Genomic DNA, 19,525 nt, shown 5'->3' with positions numbered 1-19,525 from the left:
TAATGTTTGACAATATCAGAGGAATTTTGGTAGCAATGTTCGCTGACACTACAGAGGATGTTTTAATAGCTTTTAAGATTTTGATAATATCATTTAACGTTTTGCTAATAAAAGACAATATTTTTTGGTACCAAACAATATTTTCTCATATTAAGTCGGGTTAATGTAGTAGTGTACAGGATTTTTTTAACTAATGTTTCGTTTAACTGATTTGACATTAAATAACTATTAGGTGAATCTTACATTAATTGAGTTGATTTCGTTTTCATCTTAAGGTTAAATGAATGAATTAGAAAAAAAAGGCTTTTAATTGCTCTAAGAAAAGAAAAAGATTAATATGTCATCCCACATGAATTTTGTTACGAAAAAAGTAGGTGAATGTTCTTACGGTGAAAAACAAACGTTTCTTAAGCCCTGAGAAAGAAAAATTACGATTGCTGGTGTTACATAAAATGCCATTGCAAATAGAAATATTTAGTGAATATTGCTAAGAAAAAATAACTTTCCATTTTCTTAAAATATACGAAATTGTTCGACGTTTCGTCTAAATTGAATTTTCATTTGAAAAAAGAAAAGTTGCAAGAATATTGGAAAGAAAAACCTTTTTTATTGCTTTGAAAAGAAAAAGAAATAACAATTTGTCGTCCTGAAAAATAAAAAAAAAGGATATTAGTTGATAATATCAGATAGGTTAAGTAGTCTCATGAGGGATAGTCTTTCCATTCCCTTAAAAAATCAATAATAAGTTTTACCCACTACTATTCAAGGTTTTTCTAATGGCTAATAAGATTTGCATTTTTTTTTAATTTATTAATGACAACCTTTTTTATTGCCTTAAAAATGACTAATTTCCTCTAATATTAGACAACTTTTGGTAACATCAGAAAACATTTTGTTATAGTTTAGTAATGTTTTATTAGTACCATACAGAATTTTGTTAGCCAATCTTTCGTCTTACATGATTTTTACCTTAAAATACAATAAATCAAGAATACTGTAAAAAATACTTCCAATTTCTCTTAGAAGGAAAAAACATTGATTGAAGTTTTCTTTTAAGTGAAGCTTGTGAAAAAAATTAGATGAATAGTATTATGAAAAACCTTCCAACTGCACTGAAAAAAAAAATAAACTAGCGTTTAACCTCATATGGATTTTTATTACTGAGACATTAGTTGACTATTGCTAAGATAGAATTAAACCTTTCCAATGCCCTGAAACAAAAATTTCGTCTGGAATGTATGTACAGAAAAAATTATTTCAGAAAAAATTATTGTCATGAAAAAATGACTTTCTTTCAATAATACTAGGCAAGTTATCTAAATGTAGTTAAGTGAAGAACCTTCCCTTCCCCTAAAAAGAAAAAAATTGCTGTTTTGTCTTACGTGGTTTTGTTACAAAAAAAATGTTACATAAATTATGTCAAATAAAAAAATCTTTTCAAAGGCTCTGAAAAAGAATTATGGCCAATTTTCATCTTACTTTAATTTCTATTACAAAACATTGAATAAAAGTTTTAAAGCAAAAACAAAACTTTCCATTATATTGAGAAAGGTGAAATTACTTCGATATATTGTATTTTTGGTAAAATTTGTCACTTTCTATGAAAAGCAAATTGTCCCCATTTAAACTATTGTTTATCAAGAATATTGTTAAAAAAAACCTTTCCCATGATATTTGAATTTTACAATCACCAACGAATGTTGTTGAGAATAAGAGACCATTAATATTGCTCTGAAAAGAAAAGAAATACTAATGTTTCATCTTACGTGATTTTTATTATTAATGTTACTTCAACAAGGACTAAAGTTTCACAATATCTATCAAAATTTAGGTCTTACGTCATTCTTATTGAAAATTGGTTACTATTTTCATATAGGTTACTATATGAGGTTACTTTATATAGGTTACTTTTCATTTCTGAGAAAGACGAACGAGCAGTATATCATCCTAAGTTCTTGTCACTATGTAAAACCACGTCCTGAATATTGTAAAAATAAATTCTATTGTCAATAGAAAGAAAAATTTATGTTGTTCAAAAATATTAGACAGGTTAAGTAAATAATTCAGAAAAAAATCTATTCCCTTAAAGTAACCCATTGACATTTCGATTTACGTAAGTTTTCCTTACAAAAAAGTTTACGAATATAAACTTTTGAAATTACTAATGTTTTATTTTCCTTTGATTTCCTTTACAAAAACATAATTAGAAAATATTTAAGGTAGAAACAAAAATTTCTACTACATTGAGAAAGGCAAAATAATAATTTTTTTGTCGTATGTGAATTTTCATTAAATAACTACTAAATCAAATTTTTTTCAGAAAAACCCTTTCCATTACCATAAAGAAAAAATGACTTGTGTTGGATAATATCTGACAAAATTTGCTTGGATCAGAAAATATACTGTCAAATAAGATAATCTAAGAAAAACAAGAGATTTTTTTATTAGTTTGGAATAATTTGGTAAATTAGTATTGAAAATCACGAAGATTTGGCAATACCTGACAAGATTCGGTAGTACCGGAAATATGTTTTGTTAATATAAAGTAAGACTTTGTGGCACCAAAACAGGATTGCGTTTACAGATATTTTGTCCCATACAAATGGTTATTTCAAAAAATTAAGTTAATGTTTATAAGGTAAAAAAACCACTCCATTGCTTTAAAAGAAGAACTAATCTGATTGATACATCATCTTCAATATCTTTCCTTACAAGAAAAAGTTACATAAATATAATTAAGAAATAAAAATATTCACTGGTTCAGAAAAAAAGAAAAAGACAAATAGGACAGTTTACCTAAATTTTCACTAAGAAAAACATTTTCAAACTTTTTACTATCGCACTGCTAGTTTCAAGCTAACCAATATTCCGATATATATATATATATATATATATATATATATATATATATATATATATATATATATATATATATATATATATATAACGAAAAGAGAAATCACCAATGCAACAGCACAAACACATTAAAAAAAAGAAAAACAAAAAAAATAGAAAGGAAAACAGAAGGAGAAAAGGAAGACTGTTTTCCTACGATTAGTGATTAATATAGACCAGCACTTGAATGAGGCCTTAACCCTACTCATCCATACGATCTCATAGGTCAAACAGCATAGCTATACACAATCAACCCTAAAGAATAATCCATGGACAGGCAGTCATGTCGTCAATAAGTACAATTCGTCATTTACCAAACAATAAAAACAGTAAAGACAAATAATTCAGAAGCAACAGCCCAACAGAAGGGCTCATCAGGAGAATACACACTTGCCTAAGGGGTTTCGACACTTTAAATTCTCTATCCAGTCAAGTTTTGTGCCTACCATAAAAGACCTATGGTATCCCCGTGTTTGGTATCACCCCCGAAATATATGCCTATGAAAAAAACAACAACAAGCAAATGTAGAACAACCAAGTAACACCAAAACAAGCTTATCCTGTTAATATATTCCTCCTCATAGCAGCAGTAGGTAAACTAGATGTGAGAAATTTTACCAAATCACAAATATTAACTCTTTGCGAAAAACCTGAAAAAACTAAAACAATTATAGATTTCATCATTACCATGTGGCTATTTTGAAATTGCGCTCTTTTAGACACACAATTCACAAAATAGATGGCACTGCATCAACTTTTTGCGAACCGGTTCATCTGGCAACTGGACTAATAGGTTTCACCCAATAATCAAAAGGATGATAGTCCTATCTTAAGATATCGTCAATCATTCTTTGTCAGGGGATTGTTGACCAAATTTTTCCTCCTAAAACAATTCAAAACCACAACGATTCCAATCCTTTAGAAATATACTTAAAGTTCAAATAGTTTTTTGTCACATTATACCAAGATAGGTATTTTCGATGGATCCCACTTATCGTAGTGAAAGTTCTAAAATAGAAATTCTTTAATTTGAGAGTCACAAACTTCTTCTATTACAGAATTAAAATTGTTTATTTAAATTGCATATCATCAATATAGCTTATATGGATTTCATATTCTACAAGCTTAAATATACTGATTAAAAATGAAGCAGTTCATACACAATATCCAGCAGCCCAATGTTTATAAGAAGAATGGACATTTTTGGCATTTTTTTCTCAATTGATTTTCGTAGTGCTGGTTTCAAACTAACCAATATTTTGAAATACATTCTTTTACTCTGGAAACCTGTTAAGGGAATCACCTCTTTGGTTCCTAAGGAAACTAAGGGGGTAGTTGGAACTGTGGGTTTCCTTTAAAAAAATTTGCAATATCGTTTTGTGTAATCTGTATTCCCACATCAATAAATTGAGAAAATACTTTGGGACCACGAAATATAAGATTCATTCAATAGTCTAGAGGATGAGAGTCCTGTTTCTAGAAGTTGTCAATCCTTTTTTGTCAAAAGACTTTTTTCTGCAAACACAATCTTTTAAACTTTTCAGTTAGATTTAATCATTTTTTTTAATGTATTAATATTCCATTGAATTTTTTTGTCCGAAGTTCTTTATATTTTCACTACTGAGTCTCGCAGTGCTGATATCAAACTAACCTCGGATCCATAGCTTAAATCCTATAATCAGGGTATCCATATAAACTAATTAACTATTGGCTCTCTAGTTTCTTTATAATCTTTATATTTTCTTTCCAAATTCTTTATATTTTCACTACTGAGTCTCTCAGTGCTGATATCAAACTAACCTCGGATCCACTCCTGCAAATCCTATAATCAGGGTATCCATATAAACTAATTAACTATTGGCTCTCTAGACAGATGGAGAAGGAATTATTGAAATTCAGATTTTATATCATTTTAATATGTTATACGCTTGGAATTAGAAAAACTTTATTTAATACATATGTTTGGCAGGACTATATTCAAAATTCTTGCATACACTTTTAAGGGGGGAAAAGTCAACATTGTAAAACAGCTTAACTAAATATTCACTGATACATTCATTTAGCATAATTAGGCTTGTAAAGTTATTTAAAATAGCTTTATAACTATATTCAAGGGATCTTAACAAAATGAAACCACTATGTAAAATCAGGTTTGGGATGATTTAAGAATAACAACTTTATATCAGGTTACAGTTTTAGCATTAATATTTACAAGCTTTAGAATAAAAATAGATTCAGAAATTTATTAAATATGGAAACAAATTTCCACTGAAAGATAAAAGCAAAATTAAAACTTAAAACAAACTGGAACTATTTAATATGGGAGAATATCTGTCGTATCCTTAATCTCTGCTGTTTACGCCAAGGACTCATATTTTGATCATATTCTATAAAAAAAAATCATCCTGAGGCAGAAGAGCACAAACACAATTTCTTACCTATATGTTCAGCAGTTTGGGAACCAGTTTTTATACCAAATTTATTGTCTATAGTATTTTTTACTTAATGCGCTCTAAAATTTAAATATTAAGGATATAAATTCCTAAAAAAGTATTAACCTTATATTTTCTGATATATTATTCTGGTGCCTTTTTTTTTCGAAAGTAACGTCGTAAAATCTACGAAAAGTTAAAAAACAGTGATGAATTTCTCAAGTTCCAGTTTAGTGTTAATCAATGAAAAAAAGTGTTTACAAAACTATCAGATGAATGACTCACGCAACAGACGAGCAACTCGTCTGTGGGTTTTCTTCCATTGGTCATCCACCGAAAAAACTGAATCAAATTAATAATTATTAATTATGTGACATTTCATTCAAAACTACGAAATTAGCTCCAGTTATAGATAATTCTGTGCCGAGCTGAAAAATGGGACCTATCAGATTCTACTGGAGCCTGATTAAGTACAAAACTGCCTTGGATCTAAAAAACCATCCTGAAAAAAATATATTATCCAAAAAAATAATCAGGCAAAAGTCCTTAAGCATGTTTTATCATATAAAAACAGAATGAATAGAAGGGAAAAGATCCAATGTAGGATGTTTAAAATATAATGCATACTTTTCGGTGACGATTTACAAGGGTAAAAATATGGACTCGGCAGGAAATTTTTCACTATACGTAGGGCTTTAATTTGTTACCTTTGAAGAAAAGGAACGTGAGTTTTTAAAGAAAAAAATGGGACAGGAATTTATATTTGAATGTAGTAGATGATAATAATTATCTGTAGAGAGTGTACTAGATTTAACCACCGAGGAGCGTATTTTTTAAATAAGATTAACAAACTAAAATTTTAAAGAACTTGTAAATAAAAGAAGTAAGGGATTAAAACAAATGAGAAGCCGTGTTTGAAACAGGGTTTATTAAGTGAAACTGAACTTAACCGTCTAATAAATGTTGTAGAAAGTGTGTTGTTTAAAGTGATAATGTCTGTTTAACTTATTCAAGGTTGCAACGAATCTCTCCTCCTCACCTAGAAGCAACACCAAATTCTCCACTTGTACCCATTAATACTGGTAAAAGTTTTTGGTGAAGGATTATATACGAAAATGTTTATATTTTTGCTGATTCTATTAAAGGTAAAATAGGAAGCAGAGTCTATATTTTTTCAGTATAAGAGGTATATCAATAAAACTTTTATATTAAAGTAAATGATGTTAAAACAAATGTCTTTACAAGATGTGCAAACATTGAAACACACTGAAATGACAATCGTAGAGCAGAAGCTTATGAAAAAATACAAAAGTCATTACCGGGGACTTAAAGACCTCGTGGAATAGAAAAGTTTTGTTCTTTTTCTGGTAAGAAAATTCATATAAATATATTAATTACAATATAAGGTATAAAAAGCATGGGATTTTCTCATATTAATATATAAACCAATTAAATAAAATAAAAGTTTGATTATTTCTTTCGACTGGCTATAAGTTTAATATCAGAACACCTGAGAAACTGTATTAGTTAAATAGGTGCAGTATGAAATAGCTCTAAGTTTGCTCACTCCATTCTGACACGTGGTTAATGGATAAATATATTTTTTTTCCTAATATATTCAAAATATTTTCAAATTCACACATTTTTACCAACAATTTGTTGAAAACTAAAATTAATAGTTAATTACATTAGAAATAAGCCATCCCCTGAAAAAATATGACGAGATGCAATTTGTTTGCTTTATGACATTGTTCTACTATTTATTCTTTTATTTGTTTTAGTAAGAATTTATTTTCCCATTCAATCATCTCCAAACTTTATTATTGTCACTTGCAGATTTAGAAACTCCTTAACATCGTAGAAACTGACGGCAATAACTGTTAAACAGGAGAGGAGTAGATTCGGTTAGTTAAAAAAAAAACTATTCAAAAGTATACGGCTGTCTAATTTTACACCTCAAGTTCAAGTTCTCTACTACACAATAAAAAATATTTTCACAAAACTATCAAATTAATGACCCACGGTTTAAATAACTCGTGAGTAGGCTTATAAACTCAATAATAAACAAATAATACTGTCTCTAGATAATTGAATAAAAAGATTCCTTTTGTACTTGTGGTATGGTAACAAAAAGTGTAGCTTTCAACTAATTCAAAATAGCCAAACAAAAAATAAATAAAATAAAATAAAATGAGGAGCATCCAGCCTAGAAATTAAATCAAATTAATAATTACTAATTGTTTGACTCTTTAATTTAATTTTATTATTAACCAACAATTTATTCCAATTTATAAAATTATGAAATTTCTTCAAGTTATATATAATGTGGTGCCAAAGTGAAAAACAGAGCCTCTAAGATTTTATTAAGGCCAGACAATCTACAGAACTGCCACAGGTCTAATATTTATGTTGTACCTGATTATCATCCTGAAAAAATATAATATACAAATGAAATTAGCCCATGAAAATGTCTATTATACCAAGAACAGAATGGAAAGAAGGAAAGAGGGAAGATCCAATGGAAGAATATTTAAAATTTGATAAATGATTTTCGTTGAAAGTTTACAGGGGTAACAATACGGGCTAGGAATGTCAATTTTTGATTATACACAGAGCTTTATTTCTTGCCTCTGCAGGAGAAGAAACTGAGTTTTAAAAGTATTCAATAAAGTTGAAGGTGACGGTCTATTTGAAGGGGAATTGCATGGTATTTAAATGATATATTTGAATCTCTTATTATTCAATTGTTCAATACTCTTTCTATTTTTATGGGCAAGCCCTGATTATTAATCGTCGTAATTTCCGATGCTATTCTCCCAGTACGAGAGAAGACGATGAAGTTTGTTTTATCAGAAATTAAATGACAATTTAATTGATACCTAATTTAATGATACCTAATTTAAGGTGTTGCGTTGAAAATACGTCACATATATGGGGAAGTGGGACCAACTAAATATAAAATTATAGACTCAACATTTCCTACGTAATTTAGAAGACATAGAAGACTTTGCCATATTCTTTGGAGATTTATTTTACATTTAGGCAAGATTAAAGAAGAAAATTTACATCAAGACTTTGAATGAACATTGTCATTTAACTCTCTCGCAAAAATTGCAGTGAATAACCCGAGACGTCATTAATTTGTGAATGACCCAAAAATAAATTATTTTGCACTGTTTAAATATGTTACTTTCAATTTCAATACTTTAGTATTTTTATTAATGACGATCGCTGTACACATGATCGAAATACTTAGACTTTTGAACCTGCTTTTGCTATTTGAATAGATGGATTTATCCCTATTTGCTCGTTATTTTTGAATATTTTTAAGGTTATCCTTTGGAAATTCAAAATGTGGTGGATTTATATGAAGTAACTGACCTTTCAAATATCTAAAAATGATTCAAATAATGTTGTTGGAAGGGTATCCTGCTTCGCTATATTACTTCCAAAAATTAAAAGGCTACCATCTCAAAAAACTAAGAAATTTCTTACATGTTCAGGAAGGGTGCGACTTATTTGACCTTCCAAATTCCTTAGTCATAGAATAGTATCAGTCAAAAAATAGTTCTTAAATAAATGAAGCATCGTCACCGTTGTTCTAGCAAGTCAAAATCTTCATTTGACAATGACTAAATTAGTTAAAGATTTGAACTGGCGCTTATAAATTTGGTTGGCAAAATGTTTTCTTTAGTACTTTAAAGGGTAGTATTTTTTTTTGTGGGAGGGGGAGTCCTTGAAAAAATATTTTGGGGAATTATATTACCCTGGGAACCACTTTTCACCCTCCTATACTAGTTGGTCAGGAAAAAAAAGAATAAATAATGAGCTGGAGACAATTTTTGAGCATGGTTGCTACCGATACAATTATACAAATTTCTTAGTCATAGAGTAGCAGCAGTAAAAAAACAGTAGTTGAGTAAATTGCACATCATAACTGTTTTTATAGCTATGCAAAGTCTTCTATCAACAATGATTTAATTCCTTGAGGACTTGAAGTGGCGTTTATAAACATGATTTGCACAAATTTATTTTTAGTGCTTCTTACTGCACCTTTTTTTTGGGGGGGGAGAGATCCAAAAAAAATTTGGGGACATTATGTTCTCCTTTAGAACCACTTTCCCATTCTACTTGGCAGGATAGAATAAATATTAAGTATGGCTAGCTCTATTTAATGAGCTTTGCATCTTTTCCCATGATGAAAATATTTATCTTTTTGTTCATAATAATTAAATTAATGATGTTTCACTTCTCATATAGCAAGTTTTCTTGTTTAAAAAAAATTATAGCAATTTTAACCATTTCTAATCTATTTTACTGAAAAAATTGGCTTTTTGGTAAATTTGTCAGAGAAGTTTCTTCTCTTAAGATGAATATACACAATTTACATTTTAAACATTTCCTTTTTTGTAACGATAATAAATCATAACTGCTTGGATGAAAAATTGCTTTGGAATTGAATATCAGCACACATTACACTGTGCATCTACACGGAATAAAATGTCTTCAGTGTTCTTGATTGTCTTGTTGATTCTCTCTTTTATTGTTGATGTTATACAAGAGTCCAAAATGTAAATTATTTTCTTAACAATTGCAAATAATGTTTTAGTCCCTGAAGAAAATAAAGATTTTCCCCTACTCCTATTTGTTCTAATTTTTGTTTGTTTTAGATTTAATGGGATTGTCTATTATAAATATTGTTTGTTTTAAAATCTATCTTATTATAGGTCTTTTTACGCATGAGTTTTCATTTGAGTTTATTTCTGCTCGTATTTTCATGGATATAGTAATTTACTTTTTATTGAAAATCTTCCTTTGGGGATAAGTTTCAGAATTGTTATAGAAACAGTCTTGGAAACTGTTGATATTTTTTCGGTTAGTCTTAAATTTAACATTTTTCTCCAACTTCTTCTAGAAAAATTTTTTTGGGGGGGATAGTTTTGTTTTTTTTATTTAATCGGCTAAAGCACCTAAGGTACATTATTTCAAAAGTAGCTATTACAGGAAACGGTTGCACGAATTAATAATAAAGCGCATTGTACCTTTTATGCCAATATGTGTTTTTTATTCTTGTAGACTGTCACCTCTAAACTTAAAAACAGAGACTAATTTTTGTACTAGTCTAGAATTGAATTTATTTAAAAATCTGATTTCTTTTACGTTACAATTTTATCTAGAAAACCATAATTAAAGGCCAAAATTACTTTGATTGTGGTAAAAAATTGGTTGAATAAAACCACTTTATTTTGCCTCAAAAACACTATAGTTAAAGAAAAAGGAATAACTAAATATGGAAATAATGAGGGATCAATTGGGTTTGTAATTATGTTTATCTTGCGTTTAGTCTTTAAGTATTGTCATAGCTGAAATTTAAAACGCAAGAAGAGAATCTGCTTTATTTTCTTAAATTATAATCTGATCCCATATAGCGAAAAAGCATGCATTTATTTACCTCAAAAAGACCAGTGTAATGCTGGTTGATGCCATTTTGTACAATTTAACAAAAACTATGTTCTTTGCTAGCATCATAAAAGGTATATAATCCAGTTTTATTCTTAATGACCCAGTTTTCTCTTGTCCTATACTAAAAATTATAAATCTAAAATATTTTAATCTGTGTTCACAGAATGCTATGAGATTCGGTTTGAATAACCAGTTTCCTCCTATATATTCATTTTTGTACTAAACAAAGAATCAAAAGAGGAAAAGTAAAAATATTCTTATATGACTCTCAAGAAAGACAAATTGATTTTATATCTATATTACATGAGTCTTTGAAACGGAAATTTTACTCTCTTACAATCAGGGGTGCTATACAAAGTAATAATACTGAAACAGAACGAGATATTTTCATTCTTACGAGAGGAGTCAAGAGAATAAAGACTATGAAATTTGCAATAAGATAGGTTTAAAAGTGAAGATAAGTATTTCAAATAGCGGATGCAATTGCAGTAAAACCCAAATCTGAAACATTCTAAAATCATTTTGATGGAATTGTTTTGCAGAAGACTAGGGATCTTGTGGTCAATTGCATTTTCAAGTAATGGTATACATTCAAGAAACATGCAGCTAACAGTAAAAGGAGAGCCAGAGGAAAATGTTGACTCCTTCGTCTACCTAGGGAGCCTCCTAAATTTTGATAACGACTGCTCGAAATTGATCAAACGAAGACTTGGCCTGGCAGTTGCTAGTTTCAAGAACCTCTTGCCGATATGGAAAAACAAGACTCTATCAACTTCTCTGAAGGTGTGACTCTTCAACTCTCTTATAATCTCAATAGCTTTATACTCAAGCGAAACTTGGTCAATAAAGACGCATTTGAGACTAAATGCCTTAGACGCATTGCAGGGATTACCGACATTGACCGAGTCTCAAACGAAGACCTCCAAAAACAACTCCGCTGTCCCCGCATTATCATGGATCGGGTCAGAAACCAGCAACTCTGCTGGCTCAGCCATTTCCAGTGAATGTCGGCCAACTAGATTCCAAAAATCACATTCGAAGGACGGGTTTACGGCACGCACATTAGAGGCCGACCTCGTAAGAGATGGACCGACAACCTCCCGGCCCATAACATCTCCCAGCTACTTCGTCTAGCGCCAGATAGATCGAAATACCGTCGCCACATTCACCATTTGCTCAGAAGAAAAGAAGCCTCAATACAGCCACAAAGGCCGGACGGGCGTCAAGTCAAGTCAGTCTCTTTTTATATCTTTTGAATTTCCCCAGATCTATCAGCCGTTTTTTTTTGTTTCTCTGCTATCTGTATGTTTTCCGTTATTTCTGACTTACCTGGTCTTTTTGACTTTCAATACTTTTATCGTTCTTTGTTGAACATTCAATATTTTATCGTACGTAGATATAATTGCTCTTTAGTTTAGAAACTAATTATTAAACAGTATATATTTTTGGATATGAAAGTAATATGTTGAGTTTTTACGTATTTGTTCTGCTGTTTAGAAACTTGTTATATACATGATATGGTTTTCTATAACAGTTTTTACTCTATAGGCTCAAAGATGTGGTTTTTAAGAATGTAACTTCCTATAAAAAGTATGAACCTAATATCTCGTTATTTATTATTTGGTTGCCTTTTCTACTTTTCTAAAATAATTTAATCAAATCCACGAAAAGTTAAAAAAGTGTACGGGGAACGACAAGTCATGAGACTTGACGAAAAGAAAATTATCTCTATATATCATAAAATAAAAATTAAGGGAATATTCTTTTATAGTTAATATCACTTTTATTGTAGCTGTTTCATTAACTGTATTTCTTTTAAACTTTGTCATTCTTTTAAGTGCCAATTCAAACTCACCCTCTTTGAACACCAGACCAAAATTCTAACTTTTATGGAAAGAATGCACATTTTTGTATATCTTTAGTCACGGATTGAGGAACTTCAAGACTTTTGATCATCTACTATTCAATTACCTTGATTTTAAACCTAGAATTTACCTGCTTAACCATCTTTGGAAAGAGTCAACAGAGGGATTTATTGGAATAACCTAACCAGGACGATTGTTCCAGATAGAAGGGACCCGCTCTGTGAAGTCCTTCCTGAAGTGTTCTATTATGGGGGTGTCCTTCTTCAGATAATTTTATCAAACTTTGATCCTTCTTCTTATTGGTTCGACTTCCTTTCCAATGGCTGGATAAAGGGGGTAAACAGGATAAGGATCATATGATGAAGATGAACTAAATTTTTTTAGAAAAGAGTCGTACTCATAGAAGTACAGCGCTGGATGAAGTTCTTCTTCAAGTATTCGGTTACGGTAGTGTCCTACTTTCAGTAATTGGATCAAATTTCGTGTCTTCGTTTTGTTGGTTTGGACTTTTTGCCTTGGGCTGGATAAAGGGGTAACAATTGTTTAGATGTCGTTTGATCAAGGTGAATTCATCTAATTTTAGAAAACAATCATTTACAGTGCATCAAACCTTCCATTTCAATGCTGGACCGAGTCATATATAGTGGCCCAGCAATTCCTGTTTACTCTTCTCTGAATCTTCTCTAGTGATGCTAACAATGCTATAGGGGCACAAGAGAATATTAGGCATCCTTGCTCAACTGAGGGTCTGATACAGGACTTTTACACTACGAAAATTGAGCTGGATGGAAAAGGTAATTGTATAGATCTCGTTTGAGGGAGGTTAATTCATTTTACTTTTAGAAAGCAGTCATTTATGGTGCATTAAACCTTCTATTCAAAAGTATGACTGAGTCAAGTTTAGAGGCAAAGCTATTCCTATTTATCCTTCTCTGGATCTTCTCTAATGGTGCTAACAGTGTTACAGGGGCTCCAGCATATAGTGGGCATCCTTATATAGCTGAGGGTCTGATACAGGACTTTTAACTTAGGATAATTGAGCTGGATGAAAAAGATTCTTGCAGCAAAAGTAGCTCTAAGCTCTTTTGGACGAGAGGTTGTCACTTGTTCATAGTAGTTATTACAAGAAAGTTTAATGGAGAAATGAATCTCCAGTAGACGAAGCTACGTCCACTCTCTTTTCAGTTTCATAGTAAAAAATAAATTGGGGTGTTAAGGTGGCACATTTTATCGGAGAATAAGCAGCTCCATTGTTTTCAATGCTTCAAAGTTAATCATTCATGTATCAGACCACTTTCTGATTATGTAAAATATAGATCTGCTGGATATTGGAAGCATGTTTTGGGTCCCTCTATTTAAAGATGGGTAAGTGTGTCATTCTATCGTCAGTAAAGTATTTATAAGAGCTTGCAAGGTGGTCTCCCATGTTATTTATGTGGATAAGGAGAAGTGTAGGCCCCGAGACACTGAATTTGGAAGCTCCTGCTTTCACTTAATTTTCATGGATAAAAAACCCGTCGAGGACAACCCACAGTGAACGATCTGAAAGAAGGCTCTCTAGCTCTATTAACTGACATCCATTAACTGGTTTTAGAGAAAGTATATCATTTACTGATGTGGAATATCTTTTGGCAGTTTCTGCAGCGAATGCATTTCCAGAAAAGTAATGACAATGGTCTAGCTAGTTCGACGCTAGAGAAATTTAAGATAACATTTGGTGTGTTGTCAGGGCTAATTGCCTCATATCAATCATATCAAGATACCACAATTTACGAAGGGTATTGGGGGCAAAAAAATTCACACGATCAAGGACATTACCGGTTTGGTCCACTTCTCTACTGTCTTGAGCCAGACTCTAGAATTTGAAAAAAGTATTAGCTAGAGCTTCAGCCTTTTCCTATAGATCTTGTACCACGGTCCCGTCAATCAGTAGAGGAGAAAAAAGTTGGAAAACTATAGGTTCTATGACTATCTACCTTAGTCCTAATGTCCTAGGAATGACGTATGGTCGGATAATAGATTAATCTATATATTAAAAAATGAACTGAAATCATTTTTATACGATAATAATAAGGGGGCATTAATGCCAGGATTGCCTCTCACTCATGTGGACTATCTGTTTTGGCTTTTTTTTAATATTATCCATGATTGGAGGCCTACAACTATTTCATTTCAATTCAAGTTTAATTCCCCTTCGATGACGGTAAGGCCTCCTTCACAATTCTCCACTAATTTTTTTCCAAGCACGTTGAACATCAGGGCCAAATTTCTCCTGTTTCCAATCCCAGGACTACCAAAAGATATTAATATTATTCTTTGACTTGTTAATGAATTTAATCCTCTCCTTTTTGCTCTTTGAAAAAAGCCATCACTTGCGCGCCTTTTGCTTTTATTGGATAGCCTTCTTAAAGGAGTCAAGGCGTTCTTTAAGGAAGAGGTCCGGACAATATGATCCCTTTGGGTTGTGAAACGTAGTAAAAACTGGCAAGTTTTCCCGACCGTATGAGAGAGACGGATCACACAATTACGACCCCTTCTTGTCAGTGTTTTTGCTGCAAAACCAAGCGTTACAATTGACGTTGAAGTTTCCATAGAAGATAATAGTAGACTTAGCGTACATGCCCCAAATGTAGCTAAGAATTTTTTCAAGGCAGCAGGTAATACCACAGGTATAAGAATTGTACACTGTACACAAAATTAATTACTTATTTGGGAGGATCACCCTAACTCGCAGGGCCTTACCTACTGAATTTGGTACATTTTGGCATGAATATGGTATATTGCTCAGTAGATTTACAGGAACCCCTCTTCCTCCGTAGCTAGTGGCGCTACAATTTCACCTGGGGAGCGTGTATCCCTGTATGCCAACCCCACTGCTTTGTATATCATAGTTGAGATTGGTGTCGGTTATGAAAATAATAGACTGAGTTTGCTAAATATAGGAACTGTTGAAACTTTAATTTAAGACCAGGTTAGCAAAGGTAAAAGACGTTTGCCTGGTTAACCTAGTTAACCAGGTAAAAAAAGGTTTGGCGGGTGGTTATGCTCAAAACACCAATGCATCAATTGTCATGCATCATTAGACAGGGAATGGTGTTGTAATGTTGTTAATTGCCGTATCATTACCATGGAGGTGGTAGCTCATAACTGGTTTTTATTCAGCGCAAGTGAATCCCATCCAGGAAACATCTGAATATTTTTACTTTTATTTGTCTAATAAAAAAAATATCAACATATATATATATATATATATATATATATATATATATATATATATATATATATATATATATATATATATGTATATATATATATATGTATATATATATATATATATATATATATATATATATATATATATATATATATATATATATATATGTATATATATATATATATATATAAAATATATATATATATATATATATATATATATATATATATATATATATATATATATATATATATATATATATATATATATATATACCTTATATATCACCGAGGCATAACCTACAACTCTTATTATGAGGGCTCTGAGGTGTTTGTCTTCCTTAAAGACATAATTCCGGGCATTTCATTTACGTTGAACAAAATGGCTGACTCCAAATTTCTTATTAGATTTGTCATGGAAAACGGTAAGTATGAGAGGAATGTTAGTTGCCCTCCAATCACATTCGACTATTGAAAAGGCCACTTACCCTTTCCAATAGCCAACTCAACATTTCTATCTAATTCACTTGGCGAAAATACATGGTAAGGGGTCGGGAGTAACCAGACCTATCATCCTTATATGCCCTTAGCCATATAAGGCAAAGGTTGTATGCCTGGCAACCCTTGTTCTGAGGGTCTTAGGGGATTGTCATCATCAAATATATAATTTCAGGACCTTCTAAGTCTTGTTTAGGCTGGGAAGGTATTAATAATAGAATAATATTTGCTCATTTTATGACTGAAAAGTTCAGGGTATCAGTTATAGTAGTGTATGCCCCCGTTGAACCAACTGATGGAGATATTAGTGACTCAGATTAATTTTACTTGCAATTACAGGAGCAAACAGATAGGGTACCAGGTAGAAATATGGTGTTTTTGCTAGGAGATTTTAATGCCCAGGTTGGTAGAAATAGGGATAGATCTTATCCTAGCCTAGGTAAATTTGGTGAAGGAAAAGAAAACAGTAATGTCTATAGGCTTTTACAATTTTGTAGGTATAACAACCTAGTTGTAACCAATGCGGTGTTTGGTCACAAAATGGCCCACACGTTGACATGGTATTCACGTGATGGTAAGACAGCAAACCTTATTAATTATGTTATTGTAAACAGAAGACTAGCAGGATCAATACGAGATACTAGGGTGTATAGGAGTGCTGTTATTCATGTTAAAAGTAAAGATCACAATCTAGTAGTGTCTAAGGTTAATTTCAAGCTGAAATTTCAGAAGGGTAACTCCCTCCCGGAAAGCTATGATGTTGGTAGACTCCAGGATGAAAATTTGAGAAAAAACTTCCAGGAACAGTTGAATACTAAACTTGAGAGTTTAAAATTTGACAATGTGGAAGATGGATAGAATAATTTCAGAAAAACAATTTGGGAAGTTGCTGATGGTGTCCTAGGGAAGAGTGCTAAGACTGCAACTAGGAATATTAGTGAAAAAGCTTTAGGTTTAATAGAAAGTAGAAGGGGTTTGTATAAGAATTATCTGAGTGATAGGTCATATGAAAATAAAAGGAATGTAAAGACAGTGGAGAAAGCATTAAAATATGAACTAAGGAGATGTGAAGTGGAGGCCATGGATAAAATTGCTGAAGATCTGGAAGATGCAGCTAGAAACTATAATAGTAAAATATTATACTGGCATGTTAATAAATTGAAAGGGAGTAGCCAATCCGGACTAGTCCCAGTTAAAGATAGAAATGGGGCCACAATTAGTGATAAGGAAAAAGTTAAAGAAAGATGGGTGGAACATTTTAAGAATGTGCTAAACCGACATACAGTTGCAGGAAAAGATATAGATGAAAATGAAATTTGTGATACCTTGGATGTGAAGGAAGATTTGTTTAGTGAGGAAGAACTAGCGACAGTACTAAAAGGAAAAAAAAATAATAAGGCCCCAGGTGCTGATAGTATGATAAATGAGTTTCTTAAATATGGTGGTTCTGATGCTAGGAATAAGCTACTGAAGATTATGAACATGATTTTTGAAAAAGGGGAAGTACCCATTGATTTTAGGAAAACCTTAATTAAACCACTGTATAAGAAAGGTGACAAGAGTGAGTGTCGTAATTATCTTGGCATTTGTCTGGTCTCTGTAGGTAGGAAATTACTGAGTTATATGATAATTTTTAGACTGAGAGATGCTGTAGACAAAGTTTTAAGGGAAGAACAATGCGGTTTTAGAAAAGGTAGAGGATGTGTCGACCAAGTTTTCACTCTTAGGTTAATAATTGTGAAGTCCCTTCGTTGTCAAACACTTTTGGTCCTCAGTTTTATCGATTATGAGCAAGCTTTCGATTCTGTTGATAGAAGAGCGTTAACAAAGGTCTTATCGTTATATGGTATACCAGAAAAATACATTAAACTGATTTGTGCTATGTACGAGAATAATACTGCTGCGGTTAAGGTAGGAAATGAGGTTAGCAACTGGTTTTGTATTAAATCAGGAGTTAAACAGGGTTGTGTTCCATCCCCCTTTATATGGATCATTTTGATGGACTTCGTCTTAAAGAGCACAGGAAAGGCAATTGGAGACCATGGAATCAAATGAAGAAGAAGAACGCTCCTGGACTTAGATTATGCTGATGATTTAAGCATATTAGATGAAAGTGTGAGCAAAATGAATGAATTTTTTGAAGTTTTGCGAGTTCAGGGTGCTAAAATAGGCTTGAAAATTAATGTTAAGAAGACTAAGTCACTAAGGGTAGGAATAAGTGAAGATGAACAGGTGACATTAGGTAACCAAAAGATTGATCAGGTTGAGAGCTTCAGTTACCTTGGTAGTATTATTAGTAAAGATGGTGGGAGCAGTGAAGACGTTAAAAGTAGAATAGCTAAGGCTCAGGGTGTTTCTTTTAAAGTTAAAAAAGTTTGGAAGAATAGAAAGAAAGTCTGCAAACCAAGATTAGAATATTGGAAGCTACAGTGATGACAGTGGTCAAATATGGCCCTGAAGCATGGGCACTCCGAAAAGCAGATGAAAATTTACTAGATGTTTTCCAGAGAAATTGCCTACGGATTGTTCTTAGTACAGGGCTGACTGACCGTATTTCAAACAGTAGGTTGTACGAAAAATCTGGTTCAATCCTGCTTTCTAGGGCTATAATGAAAGAAGGGTTGAGATGGCTAGGCCACGTTTTACGGATGAAGGATGACAGATTACCGAGATTGTCCTTTTTGGCCAACCGTATGGGGCTACACGGAAAGCAGGTCGTCCTTGTCTGGGTTGGGAGGATGTCATAAATAAAGATTTAAAGGAAATGGGGACTTCATGGGAGGGTGTAAAGAGGTAGGCTTTAAATAGATTAAGTTGGAGGATAAGCGTGCGTAGCTGTGTTGGCCTCAGGTGGCTTGGTGCTGCAGTGAGTTATTATTAGAAGTAGTAGTAGTTTCAACTATATTGAACAAAATAGTAATCTCAAAACTTTGATTGGATATGTTTGGGTAAATCTTGGGCGATAGTGGGGGGTTAGATGCCCTCCATTCACTTTTGACTATTAACAGTACACTAGCCCTTTTAATTTTCAGTCAAAAGAGCCTTTTTCAAAGTTTCTCCGACAACTCGTTCGATACGAAGTGCTTTGGTCTAAAACCAAAAAAAAAAAAAAAAATACATTGCTGCTATCGCTCTTCACTTTGGTAGCACTATCGCGCT

At 32.0% G+C, this 19,525-nt stretch overlaps 1 protein-coding gene across 5 annotated transcripts in view; it reads right to left on the bottom strand.

The window, feature by feature from the left end:
- LOC136026937 (alpha-(1,3)-fucosyltransferase C-like) overlaps nucleotides 1–19,525 on the bottom strand; it is a 203,277-nt gene that overhangs the window by 64,713 nt on the left and 119,039 nt on the right. Inside the window, exon 1 of one of the 5 annotated variants that reach the window (XR_010617452.1) lies at nucleotides 12,120–12,224. The exons of 3 other annotated variants lie outside the window; for them this stretch is intronic. The gene's annotated coding sequence lies outside the window, so the exon portion shown is untranslated. Of the gene's footprint in view, nucleotides 1–10,779; nucleotides 10,903–12,119; nucleotides 12,225–19,525 lie in introns of those variants that run through there. One more of the 5 variants, XR_010617450.1, reaches the window with a different exon arrangement.

This window comes from Artemia franciscana, chromosome 5 (genome assembly GCF_032884065.1).
Source record: "Artemia franciscana chromosome 5, ASM3288406v1, whole genome shotgun sequence".
NCBI lineage: Eukaryota > Metazoa > Arthropoda > Branchiopoda > Anostraca > Artemiidae > Artemia > Artemia franciscana.
Note: the sequence above shows the minus strand (reverse complement) of the source record. Positions and strands in the feature narration are given on the sequence as shown.